This window comes from Prosopis cineraria, unplaced genomic scaffold (assembly GCF_029017545.1).
Source record: "Prosopis cineraria cultivar Desert tree isolate PC_DT_omini unplaced genomic scaffold, ASM2901754v1 PC720, whole genome shotgun sequence".
Taxonomy (NCBI): Eukaryota; Viridiplantae; Streptophyta; class Magnoliopsida; order Fabales; family Fabaceae; genus Prosopis; species Prosopis cineraria.
The window spans coordinates 1-18,246 of record NW_026556045.1 but is presented as its reverse complement, the minus strand read 5'-3'; the positions used below and the strand labels follow the sequence as shown (position 1 = coordinate 18,246).

The 18,246-nt window shown below is 29.7% G+C and overlaps 1 pseudogene; it reads left to right on the top strand.

Moving 5' to 3' along the window:
- The first annotated feature begins 9,320 nt into the window (after positions 1–9,320).
- LOC129298130 (beta-amyrin synthase-like) lies at positions 9,321–15,071 on the top strand (annotated as a pseudogene).
- The last annotated feature ends 3,175 nt before the right edge of the window (positions 15,072–18,246 follow it).

Sequence of the window (18,246 nt, the reverse complement as noted above, 5' to 3'; positions counted from 1 at the left end):
ATATGTAATATGTTTATCATTAAAAATTTAAAAATTTACAAAGGGTTTATCATTGATATACAATGATATATCATTAACAAAAACAATAAACCAACTATAATGTAAAATATAATAAATATTGGGCTATTTATTTAATTTGGTCCTATAATATGAGTTATATATGAAAAAAAAAACCCATTAGAGAATTAAAACGACCTCTTAACCGTTATATAAATAATAATTAGAAGTCATGCGAGTGTTATAAACAGGGGAGGGTGCGTCTATGTGCGTAGAAGAAATAAGGCAAGCATGTGGGGGTGAGTGTATTAGTATTGGGTGTTGGTTTAAGTTAAGATCTCTCTCTCTCTCTCTCTCTCTCTCTCTCTCTCTCACACACACACACACACACACACACACACACACAGAGAGATCTGTACATATTCAGTGCAAACGACTTTGTGGGAAGGCAGACGTGGGAGTTTGACGATGAAGAAGGAAGCAGAGATGAGAGAGATGAAGCTGAAGCTGTTGTTAGTATTGGTTCAAACTCAGCCTGACAAATACGTTAAATTAGTTATATGCCCTAATAGACATTAATGAACATATTAGAAATATTAATGATGTATTTGAATTAATGAAAATTTGAATTTGAACCAAATTATAGCTACGTTCCATGATCTTTAATAAAAAAATTTATAATTTAAGGTCTTAAATTGTAATTACTATCCTTCAGCAGTTCTTATTTGTTGTTCTCCCATGATCCATTTTGTTAATCTTGTTGGAACTTTTGTGTTTGTGTGTCAAAAAAAAAAAAATCTTACATTGCTCAAACTTGAAGGACCCTTAGTGCGTATACTAAGATAAAAATTTGAGCAAGTAAATGGTTAAGAAGAGAAGTGGGCTGATGCACATAATAATAAGCCAACATAGTTGAGATTCAACTTTTTTCCCAATGCACAAGTTAGATGCAATGTCAAACACTTTATTCATCATTAATTACCTTTAATATTAAAACTCAAAAACAGCTTATATAAATTGGCATTGAGTTGTATTTAATATTTGAATGGTCATTAAGCTGTGTTTATTTGCCTTTAAGCAACTCATGATCTTTTGAGCCTATATAAGCATGTGCCCAAGGTTGTTTGTTGACACATTGCTCAAAAGTCTTTGAGCTCTTCTCTTCATCATTTTAATTTTTTTTATTTTGAATTATTTATACTATTCTATATATTATCTTATTCATTTTACATGAAGATTCTGCTTAATCTTAAATTTGTTCTTAAAGATAGTGCACTTGGATATAACTTGAAACAGATTTTCTACGTGATATGCCAATAACTCCTACTAATAGGAGGATGCCAATTTAAATCTCCCATATATATAATAACTTAATAAGCATGCCCCGTTGTTTGTGTATAATATGTGGAGAAATAAAAAAAAAAACACACACACACACACACAAATTGACAGACATATGAGGGAGTAATTTTTTTTAATAAAAACTACAACAAAAAAACACACTTTAAATCATGTCAGCATATAAAAAATTTCTACAATTAAAAAAGAAAATATCAAAATATTTGAATGTCTATATTATTAGTAAAAACTTGATGTGCCATCTAATCAATGTAATTATTTATCTATCTAAAGACATGATAAAAAATGCTCTCCCAACCACTCTCATAGCAAATTCTTTGCATAGGAGGGAGTATTTATTCCTGTGATAATAGTGGTTGATAAGTGCTCAGTCCGTTAATGAAGAAATAGCTCTGCGAAAGTACAGTTGGTCCAGTCTATTCTTCTTTTACTTGAATCCATTTAATACTCATCAGCTAATGGGCCTCTTTCCTTTTTTGTCATTCCCAAGCGGCCCACTTGTATTTGCGATATTCTCTCAACATATTTTTTTAGTTCTGATTAAATCATTAACATTAAATTCTAATGATTTTATAAATTTATTTTTATTTTAAAAGTTTAATAATATTTTTATTAGATATTAATCTAAATAATACTGAATTCTTTTTTCACACTTTTAAATCCAAAGTGAAACCTTATATTTTATTAGATCTTAGGGGGTTTTGATTTTTCAGTTTTTGAGGGAGAGGAGTTTCAAGCAAATAATACCGAGTGCGAAGATAAAGGATGAGGAGGAAAGTGAAAAGAGCAACACATTATTTGGGTGCATTTTTATTTGAATCACATTTCTAATGAGTGAATTGATTGTTTTTTAAATTACACTCTTCTCATGTTTATTTCTATTAACTACACCCCCTGATTAAAGAAATTTTTTTAAAACCTCATCAATTGCAATTTGAAAAACTCAATATATCTTAAATTTTTTAACATCTTAATTTTCTCTGAAAAAAATGTCTTATTATTTTTTAACTGATATTTCCTCCGTTAAAAAATATAAGGCTTTTTTTAGGAGTTAAATGTTCAAAAATATAAAATATTTTTTATTTTTTGAGGTGTAATTATTACTCTTTTTTTTATAAAAGTGCCCCTGTTAATAATGACTTTATATTTATTATAGGGTATTTAATAGAAAAAAATATCAAAGGATGTGGTTAGTTTGAAAGTTAGTAACTACTTTATGGAAAGATAAAATTCAATTAAAAATGCTTTATATTTTTAAATGGAGGGAGTATATTATTTGTAGTTAATTTTGGTGTCCCATATTGCTGCTATAATTAGTTGTCAGCAAACTTGAAATTCCTATACACATTTCATTGTGATCATTAATTTCTATAAAGGATAAAACTAAAAGATCAAATATTTTTCACAAGTTTAAGGACATTGACTATTATTCGTTTTTGTTGGATATACATAGGCAGAGAGAGACCTGACTCCTTCACCGTGGAGCAAAATTTCTCATCGATTCTTAGTTGGAAGATGGGGATTGGCGCAACAAGTGAGTTTTTCTTTCTTAGATAGTCTTTTAATAGTCATGATAAATCAAATTTAAGAATATTAATTAGTTTCGATCAGATCATTGAACTAGTTAATTAATCAGTGGTTATGGTCGTGGACTTGGGTTAAGGAATTGAAGGGAGCATCATTATTGAATTGAAACACTCCACGTTACATTACCCAATGTATAGAAATGTATTTCCTATGTGGGCTCTTCAGAACACCAGAAGCGACTTCCATCGTCTCTTCACGATGTTGCAATGAAGATCTCGATACATAATTGATAACTGCATGCTATGTCCAGCAACTTTTATAAATGTTGCATTTAATATATCAGCAAAAGAACAATACTTATACTCTTTCTGATCTTATTTGTAGGGTGGAGTGAAAATAATTTTTTTAATTTTATTTATAAATTATGTCATTAAATTTTTATCACAAATTTTTTTACCTTTTGTTAAATGTTAAAGAAAGAAAATATGTTATTGAAGTATATATATTTAACAGGAATAAAATTAAGAACTTATTAAATTTTAAGATAAAGTTAACAAGTTTTAATATTTTCTTGGTATTAATAAAATATGTTAAAAATGACTTATAAATAAGATCGGAGGAATATACTTGATATAGTACTTTAACGAAAGTTATATTGAGTTTTTCTATTTCAGAAATTATATATTACTAATAAGGTTCATTTCTCAATTTTCATTCGTGTCTGGTAATAGCTTATCATACCGTACTTACTGCGAGATATATATAGTTATCAATATTATTCTTCTCCGCATAAATTTATTTATTAAGAAGTAAAACAATCAGAGATAATATTGAAATAATTGTAATTAATAAAATCTTATTTGTTTCAGAATGAAACCCCAAATCACTTAAAAAACGTGACAAAGGGATTACTATTTATTTTTAAATAAAGATAGACATGAAATGAGTAGTTAATCAGCATATAACACATGCTATTTCATATAAGGGTCATGGTCTTTGGCTGCAATTAAAATTTCTTTAAGTTAATTTTTTTAGTATTTATATTATATTTTTAATATTCATCTTTTACATGTTTAGTACTTAGTTTTTCAATTTTTTCAATGATTATATTAGATGTTTTTAATGTTCATATTGTATATTTTCAGTACATAGGTTATTTGAATTCACAGGCAGTACAAACGTTTGATTTGAGTCACAGAGCTATGGGAGAAATATCATTTCAAGTCGGTGGCAGTTGGACTTGAAATCCAATAATTGCAGTACATATGTAGCACGAGGCCTTAATGTTTCAACTACTAAAACGTGTATTGTCTTGTCATTTTATTACTGATCCAACCACCAGCCATAATGTTTCAACTACCTTTTTTTTCCAAAATAAGGTTTCAACTGCTAAAAATACCCGTAATATGTAATATTTTTTCCTAAAATGGTGAATATAATAAAATAGGACGACTAATAAGAAAAACAGTACAAGGAAAGTTATAAATTAGAAACAAAAAAAATTGTTTATTACAAGGCATTAAGATATTATATGGGATCATTTAAAGGTGATAAAAACAGAGTTTCACACACTTAATTAAAATTGACCTAGTGGTAAACTCTTCGCCACATATGCTCTGTTTGATTCAAGAAAGGGAAAGAAAAATAATTACAATATTGATAATTATACTCTTATCTCATACTTCTTTCATTAAAAAATATAAAGTATTTTTAATCAAATCTCACTATTTAATAAAATAGTTACTTACTTTTAAGCTAACCCTATCTTTTCATATTTACCCCTATTAAACACCTTATAATAAATATAAATTCATTATTAATAGGGACACTTTTAAAAAAAGATAATGATCACGTCTCAAAAGACTAAAACTACTTTACTTTTTTAAACATCCAATTCTTTAAAAATATCTTGTATTTTTTAACGAAGTGAGTACTTTTTTTTCTCATATTTGTTATGAATAATTAGTAAAATATATATGTGAAGTGTAAAAAAATATTAATAAAAACATAATGTGAGCTGAATTATAATTACGATATATAACTATAATCCCTTCTTTTCATCCAAAAAAAATCACCATAATCATAATTATATAGTTAATTATATAATTACAGACGCATTAACCTTCTCCCAATTTTTTTTCTCCAACGTGAAGATCAATTAGAGGTTATATATGCATTATCTGTCCACAGAGCTCAATTATATAAGCACGCTAGTATGCTAGGAAAGATTTTGGCTAGAGTGGACCTTATTAAAGATAATTTATTATAAGTAAGAACTAAAGTTTATTGGTAGAATTTCAATAATTAAAAATCTGTAACTGTCATTGATATTTTTATGGAGTCTCAAATTATCATTTTCCCATGAATTAAAATAGAAAGAGTTTTTATCCTTTCAATTTGTCTTTTAATTTTAAACAAACTCTTTCCGTGAAATTCTACAAAGTTGCTGACTGTTTGGACTTTCAATGCTCTTTTAGTTTGCAGCAATTAGTTGAGAGGTTCCACCTATTGTTCAGTATCTTTGGGAAGATATTTTGTTAATGTTGACGGAGACTATTTCTTATATTTTAAAACACGAAATCTCATATTATTAAAAAAAAAACAGTTTCAAAAGTGAAAATAAAAGCAGGATAAATTAGTTCATTGAAAAAAAAAATCTTATATCTAAAAAATATGAATCAAATTTTAAAAAATTTGGAATTGATATATAAAAGTTTTATCATGAATATATAAGAGATCTATTATTAAAAATTTAAAAATTTAAAAGAAGTTTATTATTGATATAAAATGACATATCATTGACAAATATAATTAAGAGCCTAAAGTATAAATTTACTCTCAAGATTTTCACTTAAATGCATGTGGTATTCTTAAATATTTTTTAATATAATTTTACCCCTAACATTTTTTAATTGGTAAAATCTCGCCCTACCATTAGAATTTGATACATTGATTGTTAAGTTAAAAGTTTTGACCATTAATAGCCTTGTTCGCTTGCCACATTAGCTTCCACGTGCAATTCTCTTTCCTCCTCTCCTCTAAACCCATATTCCAATCATGATCAAAATTCCAAACCCATTGTGAACCCTTCCCCTCCTTTCCCTCCCTATCATCATCATATCATTGTCGATATAAGCTAGCATAGCATTTGTGAAGATAAAGGTGAAGGAATCGATTAGATCCATTTGTTTGCATCTATTCGTCGATCTTGTTTGTCTTGCCACCTAAGCCGTTTGCGAATTTCAGACTCCAAGGTTACGATTAAGTCCAATTTTTGACTTGAACTTTGTTTGTAGACCATAAGAGCATCAAGGCTTGGATTTAGGATGCAATTGGCTTGCTTGAATTTATTTGCATCATCATTACCAATTCATCTTCTTTATGCCTCCTTCTCCCCTGTTCTTTAATAGTCTTCTTTCGCAAAACCCAAAAAAAAGGTTTAATTTAAACATAAATCTCATGCCCTCAAGTTCATCAACGTCCTTGCATGATGGAAGAGCTCGAGCATAGCCTTGAGTTTAGGAAGGGAATGGAATTTAAAGCCTTGATTTTTACTTGTAAAGCGGTATGTATGTTGACTTTGGGAGTTGAGGAAGAGTTTAACCACGATCTGAGTTCGTCAAATTTGAAGCCTTGACTTTTTATTGAGACTTATATTTTGTATTGTGTTGTAAATATGAGATTATGGTATTCTAATTTGTCTTTGTGTTTTCTGTTTTAAAATAATCTTGTAATGATTTTTTATGTTTTTGGGTTTGATTCTTTTTGATTTCTCCTTCGATATGTTTATGAGTTTGATCTTTTTAGATCAACCAAATGTTCATTGAAGCTTCATCTCCTTGGCTTCATCACTTGGGCTTGGGTGTGGCTAGATGTGCGTCAATGGTCTTTTTGGGATAGATTTTGTTAAATCTCTGCCTGGCTCATATAAAGAGAATTTCAATTCTTGATATGGGTTTTTGCCTATTCTTAGAGGTTTTAGAAACCCTTGTGTTATTTATTTGGGTTTTCAATTCCTGATCGACATTCTTCAAGTATAAGGGAGATGAAGTATTTGTTGAGGTGTACGTGTTTTCCTTTTCATTTTTTTTTTCAATTTTTAACTTTTAAAATATGCCATGTCAGCATGCACCTAAGCAAAATAAATCAACTAACAATCAAGTGTTTGGATTTATTAGTTCGAGGTGACATTGTACCATTTTAAAAAATGTTAGGGGGGAAATGTGCTAAAAAAATATTTAAAGATACTAGGTGCGTCTAAGTGAAAACTTTAATGATAAATTTATACTTTAACCATAATGTGCAGTATAATAAATATTGGAATATTTGCTTGATTTGATCTTATAATATGGGCTATATCTACAAAACTCTCAATAAAAAATCAATGTCCTTCATGAATAATCTTGAACATTTAAAAATAATTATTTTACTAACTTTCATTTTGAATTGTTTTTGGGTTTATTCATACGAGCCCCATAGATTTAATCAAAATTACTTGCTCTTACTCCTTATGTCCTCGTCTATAAGATTCTTTTTAATAAAATTATGCATATTAGTAAAATTGATCAAATGCAATATACATTCTTATTTTTTAAAAATACAAATATTTTTATTAAAAATTTTATAATTTTTATAAATTTAAATGTTTAATCTAAACTGTCAAGACTGGTATACATATTTATTAAATTTTTGTATAATTTATACACATTTTATATTTTAATAAATTAGAATAAAAAATAAAAATATTTAATATGGACTGTCCAAGTTTGGGAGCGTCCCTCGTAGGCGAGAAGCCAGCTTCTACACACACCTTCCCAAGCATGCATTCCCGAATTTCGAAGTGCTTGCCTTGTGAATTGTAATCTCCCACACATCCACGCATCATCCCACTATTTATAAACATTGACGTAATTTCTGACTTATGGTAAAGAAATCATTTAAATTTTCGACTAATTAATTTACTGTTATTAATTTTACTTTCAATTTTTTTTACCAGAAAATGACCAATTTAGGTTGGATGAAGCATAATTGGAGTGCCCGTTCAACATGGGACCGTTCTCCGTCAGCCACACAGAGGACTATGACTATTTCTGCCTCATCAATAACAAATTATTGTTGACCAATCAATACATTGCCATATACCGAGGCATTACTATTACTTTGAGTACAATTTCACTGTTGTACTGTACCCTCTTATATGCAGATATTTTCGGTTTCTGGACCTTATCTTAAATATGCAACTTTTAGTAAGTGCCGAGCCATATATAACCCTATAATTTTTTTCTCAGTCAAAAACATGAAATGGCACTGAAAAACATAGGTTTACAAAGACAAATAAGGTACAACAAATAAAATACAAATAAGAGAAATAATAAAACATAAAAACCTTAAACCCAATGCAGAATCAGGCAAAGAAATAAAGGAAACAACATCACCAAGACCATATCAAGCTTTAAAATGAAACAAAAAAGCAAGAAATGCCCCTACTCTCATGAAAATAAAAACCTAGAAGTCAAATCAAAAGATAGGGATGAGAGTTCATAAAATCATCCTAATAATCCTATCCCTATTTAAACAATAATTATTATGCAAATAGCAGATTTGTCACCACCACATATCATATTCCACCCAGAGAGAACCAAATCATAAGCAATGACAACAAATCATCTACTAGCATCACAAAAAAGCACCCCCATCTTTGTCACAAAACCATTGCCTATTGAATTAAGAAGCCCAAGTGGAGACCCCCAACAACAAATCATCCATCTTTTGGATAGTGAACCTCTGCCTCCCCTAAAGACCATGCCATCTCACATGTCACAGTGATATTAATGAGGAAAGCCCTCCGCACTTTCGTTGAGGAGGTGAGAAATTTCAACCGTTCATATTTAATATTTTTTAATTTTTAATTTTTATTTTTTAAAATGAAAAATTATATACATTATAAAATTTTTTAATAATCTTGTTTATTAGCTTGAATAGTTTAAATTTAATATAAATAGTCTACATTTAATTTATAAAAAAGTATAAAAATTTTTAATATTAAATCTGTACTATCTAAATTGAATATATCTAGAAAATTAATTTATAAAAAAATTAATATTAAATGTAGACAATTCATATTAAATCAAGATTATTCATAAGGCTGAACAAATTTATTAATTTTTTTATTTTAAAAAATAAAAATAAAAAATATTAAATTCGGACCGTTTTCGACAGTGTTATAAATAGGGGGTACCCGTCGGTGGCGGATCAGAAACTATAATGATTGAAGGCAATAAAGAGCGCTCTCTCTCTCTCTCTCTCTAATATTGTTATTTCCACCTGCTAGCTATGGAGACAACAACAGGCTGGTGTGGCGACATGGCTTCAGTCACATTATAAATGCTCAAGGGTACGTGGTGTGGATGCCCATATGCTATATATTCTATATAGTAGCCTTTATATACTACTATCTGTTATTGCCTAATTAAGCTCTCTCGTTCTTTAGTTAACATTGTCAAGTGTACGTGTTTGCCAGTTGTTATAAATATATATATATATATATTGCTTTTATATATATAATTGCTATAGGCTTTGCTAGTTGGAGAGGAAGAAGATGTGGAGGCTGAAGATAGCAGAGGGAGGGACTGACCCTTACATATTCAGTACAAACAACTTCGTGGGGAGGCAGACATGGGAGTTTCATGCAGAAGATGGAACCAAAGAGGAAAGAGATGAAGTTGAAGCTGCTCGTCAACATTTCTCTTCCAATCGCTTCCGTTTCAGAGCCTGTGGTGATCGTCTTTGGCGATTCCAGGTTCTTGCTTCTTTATTTCTTTCTTCTCCTCTAATGCATGCATTATCTCAGACTAAATGAGCCCAAGCTTCTTTATGTGAGCTAGTGGCCTATCTTTTTCTTATGTATTTTATAATGTTCTGCCTTCCCAATTTTTTTTTTTATTTTCTTTGAGTCATTTACTTTTACATAAAATGAGAAATATTTTCATATAGTCCTTAAATGGTAGAATTTGTTTTTTTAATGATTTTGAAAGAAAAATATCAAAATGACACACTTTTATCTTTGAACTTCTCACTGTCTCCTCCTCACATGCTGATGAGCTTGTCACCCCACCACCGGAGATTGATGCTCTAGTTCTGGTTGCATGTTGTCTCATTGTCTCCGGCACTAACAGGGATGAATCTAGAGAGAGGCAAGGGAAACCTCCCCTCCACGCTCCTATACTGCTGTGAAAATTTTTAACATTTTACTTGTAAAAAAAATATTAAAATAGATTTTGGTGCCTTCATTTAATGTTTTATTTTTAATTTGGCTCTGATTCCATCCATGTAGAGGCTAGTAATCTAAAGGAAGAAGAAAAGGAAATAAAAAAAAAGCAACATTACAAAAGACATTAGGAAAAAAACATATTAGAAGGTCACTCTTTTAAATTTTCATTTCAATTCAAAGGGCTGGGCTTATATGAAACAAGCCCAAAATAGGACTGGGTCACGCTGTCTTGAACCCTTGGTTCTATTGTGTGCCCCTCCACTAGGCTTGTTACTATCTTCGCAATATAAGGTCAGCATTTATTATTTAACATGTATTAAAGCATCTTTAATAGTTTAAGGAAAATGCATTGCTAAGAAATTTGAACTAGACCAACTGATGATTCAATCAAAAGTCAATGAACCAGTCCTTAGTTTGATTTGAAGTATCACTACAACCTGACTAAATAAAGATCAATCAAAAATTGAAAACACCAATCAAAAACTGGTTTAATTGATCAATGATTTGGTAACTGATCCATTTTTTTCACATCACAAAATCAACTTGTGACAAAATTTTCTTCATTTTTATTGTAAATTTCCTTCGCAAATTTCTTTCTTTCTTTTCTTGTTGCTGTTGTTGTTGTTTTTTTTTGTAGTACTAGTATCCTAAGTCTAGAGTGGATGCTTAGCCAGTAATTGTTGAATTATTGCTTGATTAATGTGATGTAGTTTCTAAGAGAAAAGAAGTTCAAACAAACAATACCAAGTGTGAAGATAAAGGATGAAGAAGAAATAACATGTGAGAAAGTTAAGAAAATAGTGAAAAGAGCAACGCATTACTTGTGTGCATTGCAAGCTAATGATGGCCATTGGCCTGCTCAAATTGCTGGACCCCTCTTTTATGTTCAACCTTTGGTAAGTCTATGCTTAATTATAGCATATCTCTATTTATCTTCATCGTTGAACTCTTTCACAAATATTTTCACACACACACACACACATTAACAACAAAAGCTATTTGAAAATTCAAATTAACAACAAAAGCGATTCGAAAATTCAAATTAGTGGTGAATGTTTGGTGCAGGTATTTGTCACGTATATTACAGGACATCTTAATAATGTATTTCCTAAAGAGTACCAAAAAGAGATACTGCGTTTCTTATATAACCACCAGGTGAAGTTTCAAACCTATCTCATTTTATTAACTTATCATTGTAAAATTTGAAATGAACTAATGCTATATGTGGATGGAATATATGTAATACTGAAGAATGAAGATGGAGGATGGGGGCTACATATAGAGAGTCCTAGTTGCATGTTCAGCACGGCATTGAGCTATATATGCATTCGCATTTTGGGAGAAGGGCCTGATGGAGGCAAAGACAATACTTGTATTAGAGCTAGAAAATGGATTTTTGATCATGGCGGTGTCACTTACATACCATCTTGGGGGAAGACTTGGCTTTGTGTTTGTCTCTTGTTTTTAATCATTAATTTAGTTTGTCTTAATTAGAACTACTTTTTGAATATTCTTAATTTTGTTATATATCAATCATCTACTATAGATACTTGGTGTATATGAATGGTCTGGAAGCAACCCTATGCCTCCTGAATTTTGGCTCTTGCCTTCATTTCTTCCCATGCATCCAGGTAAATCATTTTTACCGAATATTGAACTATATATAAAGCTCTACATGTATTGATGTTTATCTCCAAATATTGATTCGTTTACTATTCTACGTACCTCAATCAAATGAATGCAGCTAAAATGTGGTTCTATTGTCGATCAGTCTACATGCCTATGTCTTACTTATATGGAAAAAGGTTTGTGGGTCCGATCACACCACTTATTCTTCAGCTGAGACTAGAACTTCATGTTCAACCTTACAACCAAATTAATTGGAACAAAGCTCGCCATCTTTGTGCGAAGGTTTTCTATTGTCTCTAATATTATTCAATCAGATGATTTTCCATTGTTATATATGTATATACTAATGAAAATAGTTTTTGCATATTAAAGGAGGATCTTCAATGGCCTCATCCCTGGATACAAGATCTCCTCTGGGATGGTTTATATATATTAACTGAACCACTTCTTACTCGTTGGCCCTTCAACAAGTGGATAAGAGAAAAGGCGCTTCAAGTAACAATGAAGCATGTACACTATGAAGATGAAAATACCCGCTACATAACAGCTGCATGTGTGGAGAAGTTTTTATTTCTATATTCAATAACTAATATCCATCCAACGAGTTGGAATATATTGGATTTATGATTAGTAAGAGAAGAATTCTAATTTTCAAGAAATACTTTTATACTTGCCACAGTCATTATCTATGATTGCTTGTTGGGCTGAAGATCCAAATGGAGATGCCTTTAAGAAGCATCTTGCTAGGGTTCCTGATTTTTTATGGGTTTCAGAAGATGGAATGACTATGCAGGTTCTAACACATATACACTCATATTTTGCAGTTAATGTAGATTCTAGCTTACTTATTAATAAAGAGTTGTTTTTATTGAATAACATATAACTTTTTATTGAACTCCAAAATATAAGTTGGATGTTTAATATTTTTTGTTAGAGTTTCGGAAGTCAAACATGGGATGCTTGCTTTGCCGTTCAAGCTTTGCTTGCCACTTATCTAATTGAGGAAATTACTCCAACACTTGCAAGAGGACATTATTTCATTAAGGAATCTCAAGTTTGTTTCTTTCTACCTAAGATTACTATTAATTATTGATTGGTTGATGCACTAGCTTAGTCATCTTAAGGGAGATTCATGTTTGTGCACATACATTAAAAATGACCTTTATGACTAGTGAACTTATACGCTTCTTTTTATGACAAATAACAATCTGGTTAGGTTAAAGACAATCCTTTTGGAGACTTTAAGAGTATGTATCGCCACATTTCTAAAGGAGCATGGGCCTTCTCTGATAGAGACCAAGGAGTTCAGGTTTCAGATTGCACATCAGAAGGTTTAAAGGTGATTTCTACTACTGGTTATGTCATCCTAATGTTCAACTTCATATTTCATATATATGTTGTATTACCATATGGTGTTATTGGTTGTTTCAGTGTTGTCTTCTTCTATCAAAGCTGCCATCGGAGATTGTGGGTGAACATGTAGAACTTGAGAGATTATATGATTCTGTCAATATAATATTATCACTTCAAGTGTGTCTTTTGAATTTGATTTAATTAATGACTTTTTAATATGGTGTTATAATAATTTTAAAATATCTTGATGATGAATTTTTTAGAGTAAAAGAGGCGGCTTAGCAGCCTGGGGAACCAATCAAAGCACAAGAATGGTTAGAAGTAAGAATTAATAACAACCCTATATGGCTATATATATTCATATTTTATAAACTGAACTAAATCTGTGAATTTATTAGTCAATAATGCATTATAATTTGCTTTTTTGGGTATGATGATCAGGTTTTGAATCCTATAGAATTTTTGGAGGACATAGTAGTTGAGCATGAAGCTGTTGAATGCACGGGGTCTGCAATACAGGCTTTAGTTCTTTTCAATAAGCTGCATCCAACTCATAGAAAAAAGGAGATCGAGAATTTTATTACTAATGCTGTAAGATACATTGAAGAGATTCAAACAAAAGATGGTTCATGGTATGGAAATTGGGGAATTTGCTTCATTTATGGAACTATGTTCGCACTTGGTGGACTTAATGCAGCTGGCAAGACCTATGATAGCTCTAATACCATTCACAGAGCTGTGAATTTTCTTTGCACAATACAAAATGAAGATGGTGGGTGGGGAGAGAGCTATCTTTCATGCGCTAGAAAGGGTTGATTTTTATCATTGAAGCCATTTAATGCCATTTTACTGTACGTTTTTGTTTAATCATGTTCTCTAACTCATCAGATGCTTTTGTTGATTAATGTTGCAGAAATTTGTTCCACTTGAAGGAAGTCGGTCACACGCAGTACAGACAGCTTGGGCTATGATGGGTCTAATTCATGCTGGCCAAGTAAGTCAACACACACTTTGATCTTAAATCTCTTCAATGGTAAATAAATCATATCTTAATACTCAAGATATCATTCGACCCTTATAGGGTAAAATTTTAAAATTCTATTTGATCCTAAAAATAGGACAAAGATGTAACCATTTAGTTCAATGTTATAAGGTATTTTTAACTCAAAATCACACCCTTATGATGAGGTTAATCAATTATCGTTTAAATTATACATTCTTTCTATATTTATCTCCATTTAATATGGTGTTTTAATTACAAAATCTTATTAATTATGACCTTAATTGACAGTATTTGTTGAAAAATCTCATTACTACCTAGAAATACCCATAACGCCTTGTATGTTTTAACATTTTGCCTTAATAAATGGGGAGAGTAGTAGTTGATTTTTTTTGTCCAATATTGTCCCTATTTACTTACATCAAGTTGTTGGCAAACTTGTAATTTCTGTACACATTTCATTCTGGTCATTAATTTTGTAAAGGATAAAATTAAAAAGTCACATATTTTTCACAAAAATATTAATTTTTGTTGGATATATATAGGCGGAGAGGGACCTAACTTCTCTTCATCGTGGAGCAAAATTTCTGATGAATTCTCAATTGGAAGATGGAGATTGGCCGCAACAAGTGAGTTTTTTCTTTCTCCCGCATTCTTTTAATTATCATAAAATCAAATATTAGTTTTGATTATTAGATTATTGAATCAATTAATTAGTGGTCGAGGACTTGTGTTTAGGAATTGACGGGAGCATCTTTGAAACACTGCATGTTACATTACCCATGCATAGAAATGTATTTCCGATGTGGGCTCTTTCGGAATATCAGAAGCGACTTCCCTCGCAGTCTTGAACCTCTTATGTTACAATGGAGATTCTCACTTGATCATTGATAATTGCACGTACGTGCAAAAAAATTTCTTAAGTTGCAGTTAATATATCGATAAAGAACGTATAACAAAATTTATTATTATATATTAGTGATGTGGTTCATTTCTCAAATTACATGCGTGTCTGGTAAAAGCTTAATATATTACTATTATCAAGGCTCTTAATCTCTTATATAAAATATTTAATAAGAGTATAAATAAAAAGATGTGAATATTTTAAGAAAATATTTCAACAAACATTATTTATAAATCATGAATTAATTAACTATGGCTTATATTGTGATTCAGAGAGAGTAATTTCGTACATTCAAAAGGTTGCCAAAAGTTAAAAATTACAAGGAGTGAGTTACACATATAGGACTAGATCAAAAATTAGGGCAAGCTATAATATAAGAATGAAGTTTTTCATTTTCGCATTTATTTAATATTTAATTTTTTTTAGGAAACATCTACGTGAAATAAAGTTATGCTGATGATTCCAAACATCAAACAATATGTGAATGTAAAGTTTGCCTCTCAATACTTTCATATATATATATATATATATATGTTTTTTTGGCCAGAACAAGCTGGTGCATGTAATGTACATACTCCCCCATCCCTGTTATAAGATGCTTTCTATAAGAATTATTTGATTCTTAATATAAGACATTACTTGGTGGTCTTATTATATGAATGTAATGTAAATTTAAAAATGTTTCATTTAAATGGGAGTAAAATGGGAAGTGTTTTATTTTTCAAACAAATAATAGCTTAATTACCTTTCTTTAATTCTGGTGACGTGATTAAAGATGTTTTATAATAATGATGGAAAGTCTTATTATATACACTTTACAATCTTAATTTTTTAAAAGGAAAAAAGAGAGCATATTAAAAAGGATAATATTAAAAAAGTATTATTAATGAAATATTATTTTTATCAAAGTATATTATATTTTAAAATGTCAAATCTTTTAAAAAATATCTTATAATTTAAAACTGAGGGATATGCGCATGTACCAACTTTAATTTATCAATATTTACATTATTAAAATTGATTTTGACTAAAAACATTTAAACACCTTCAATTTTATCAAAATTAATTTAAAAAATAGTATCAAAATATAATTAAAGTTAAGAATAAGGACTGAACTTAGAAGCCCTATTTAGATAAAAATTCAAGATTAAAAAATTAGTAATTTTTTTAAAAATTGAGCTTTCAACTCTGGCCCTGTAGGCACTGAAAAAAGGCTCGGGCTATTGTTGGTTCTTTTACCATTTATTTTAACATGATGTTAGTAGATTTTTTTATTAATTTCTTAAATACAATTACTTCGTAAAGCCTATTTCTTTGGGTTTGATCAATGTTGTACTCCATGATATATAATTTTTTGTATTTATTGAATTTGATAAGATTGATTTGGATTGAAAATTTTTATTTTTATTTTAAACTTCATCAAGATTCTATATTTATATATGTATTTCTTTACTTTATTAAATTTTTATTTTAAAAATATTTTAAAAACAAAATGAGCTATGGGCCTGACCTAGAGTCTTTCAAATAAGGGTTGAGCTTTAGAAATCAATCATTTTTGAGAAATTGATCGAGCCCGTCCATTTTCTACCTCTAAACATAATCATATTATAATATAATTAATACAATAAAATAATTATATTGAACAAATTTTTCTATAATCAATTTTATCCAACTAAAATCCAAACAGGCCTTAAAAATATTTATAATATGAAATTTTTTTCTTAAAATGATGAATCTAATAAAACACAAGAAGTAGAAATAAAAATATCACAAGGAAAAAGCTACAAATAAAATGTTTGTTTATTGGAAGGAAAATATTTTATGGGATCATTTAAAGGAGATAAAAAATTGAGTTTCCTATTACCAAAAAAAGATGAAGTTTCAAAAAGGAAAATAAATTAAAGGACCAAAGCCCTTTACTAATCTTTAAATAATGTATATAACCAAAATGTCTACAACTATTTTGGAGATACAATACATTAGGAGCAGGATTTTCTCATGCTTCCCCCTTTTGTTCCTTGAGTGCAGGTTTTTTTTTTTTTAATATTTCCCACCTGCCCTAGTAAGGATAGAAGAGAACCTACTCTCAATACAACCATGTTTGAAAACAAGAGTTGGGTTGTGGAAACCAGAAATTCATTTTCACCGGAAGCTTAATGTTAAATTATTTAAGACCTATTCTTACATAATTTATTATTGAGCGTTAATCATTTACAGACGCAATGAAATGAGAGTTTAGATAATTTATCATTGAAGCTATATATTTTAATTGGACTTAATTATACATTTTTTGAAAATCACTATGTTTTTTCTATCATTTTAGTCCATAACCTTTTTTGCTTTTAAGTAATCAGCAAAATAGGTTAGTTCTTAATTGTGACTCTTGAAATTTGATGTCTTGATCCTAAATGGTCCCAAAATGTCATTTCTCCCTTTAGGGAAAACATATTTATGGGTCCTTAAAATTTACATTAATTTTAATTAGTTCCTTGTAGTTTTGTTTGTTGCAAGTGAACCCTTTTCTTTTTACCCCGTTAAACACAGTAATCCTTCCCAATATTAAACCATTAAAATGCTTTGATACCATTAAGTAAGGTTCTGACCCATCAACGTCTCAAGTAACAGCTCCAGCAAGACACAGATGGGGTTGTTGCTAGAACTGCTACCATGGAAGATGTTGATCGGTCAGACTCAAAACCATGACTTGAAATGTTAAGGCATTTCAATGATTTAATGGAGGGGAAGGATTATGTGTTTGATGGATAAAAGTATATTCAATTCTAAAAAAAAAATTATAGGGACCTGATTAAAATTAATGTAAATTATAAGGACCCACATATACATTTTTCCTTCCTTTTATTATTAGAAGTTATTTTTTCCATTTTATCCTTGCATTTATTAACCTAATTTCTCATGTAGCATGAGAATTTATCAACTCCTTCTTACTCTATTGGTGATTAGTTTTATATCATTCTGTTCTGGAAAAATGACAATTAAGAACTTTAGAAGACCATTAATTACAATTAAGGATACTAAATTATTGAAATCCTAATATGAATCATGATCCTTATTTAAAATAAAAACTTACAAGTTTAAAATCAAGAAAATAAAGAAACTACTGAAATTACTTTTTTGGATTGGTATTGTTATTAACCTCAGTTAGAAAACTAAGATTCACACTTGAGAATGGAATTAACAATAGTTTCA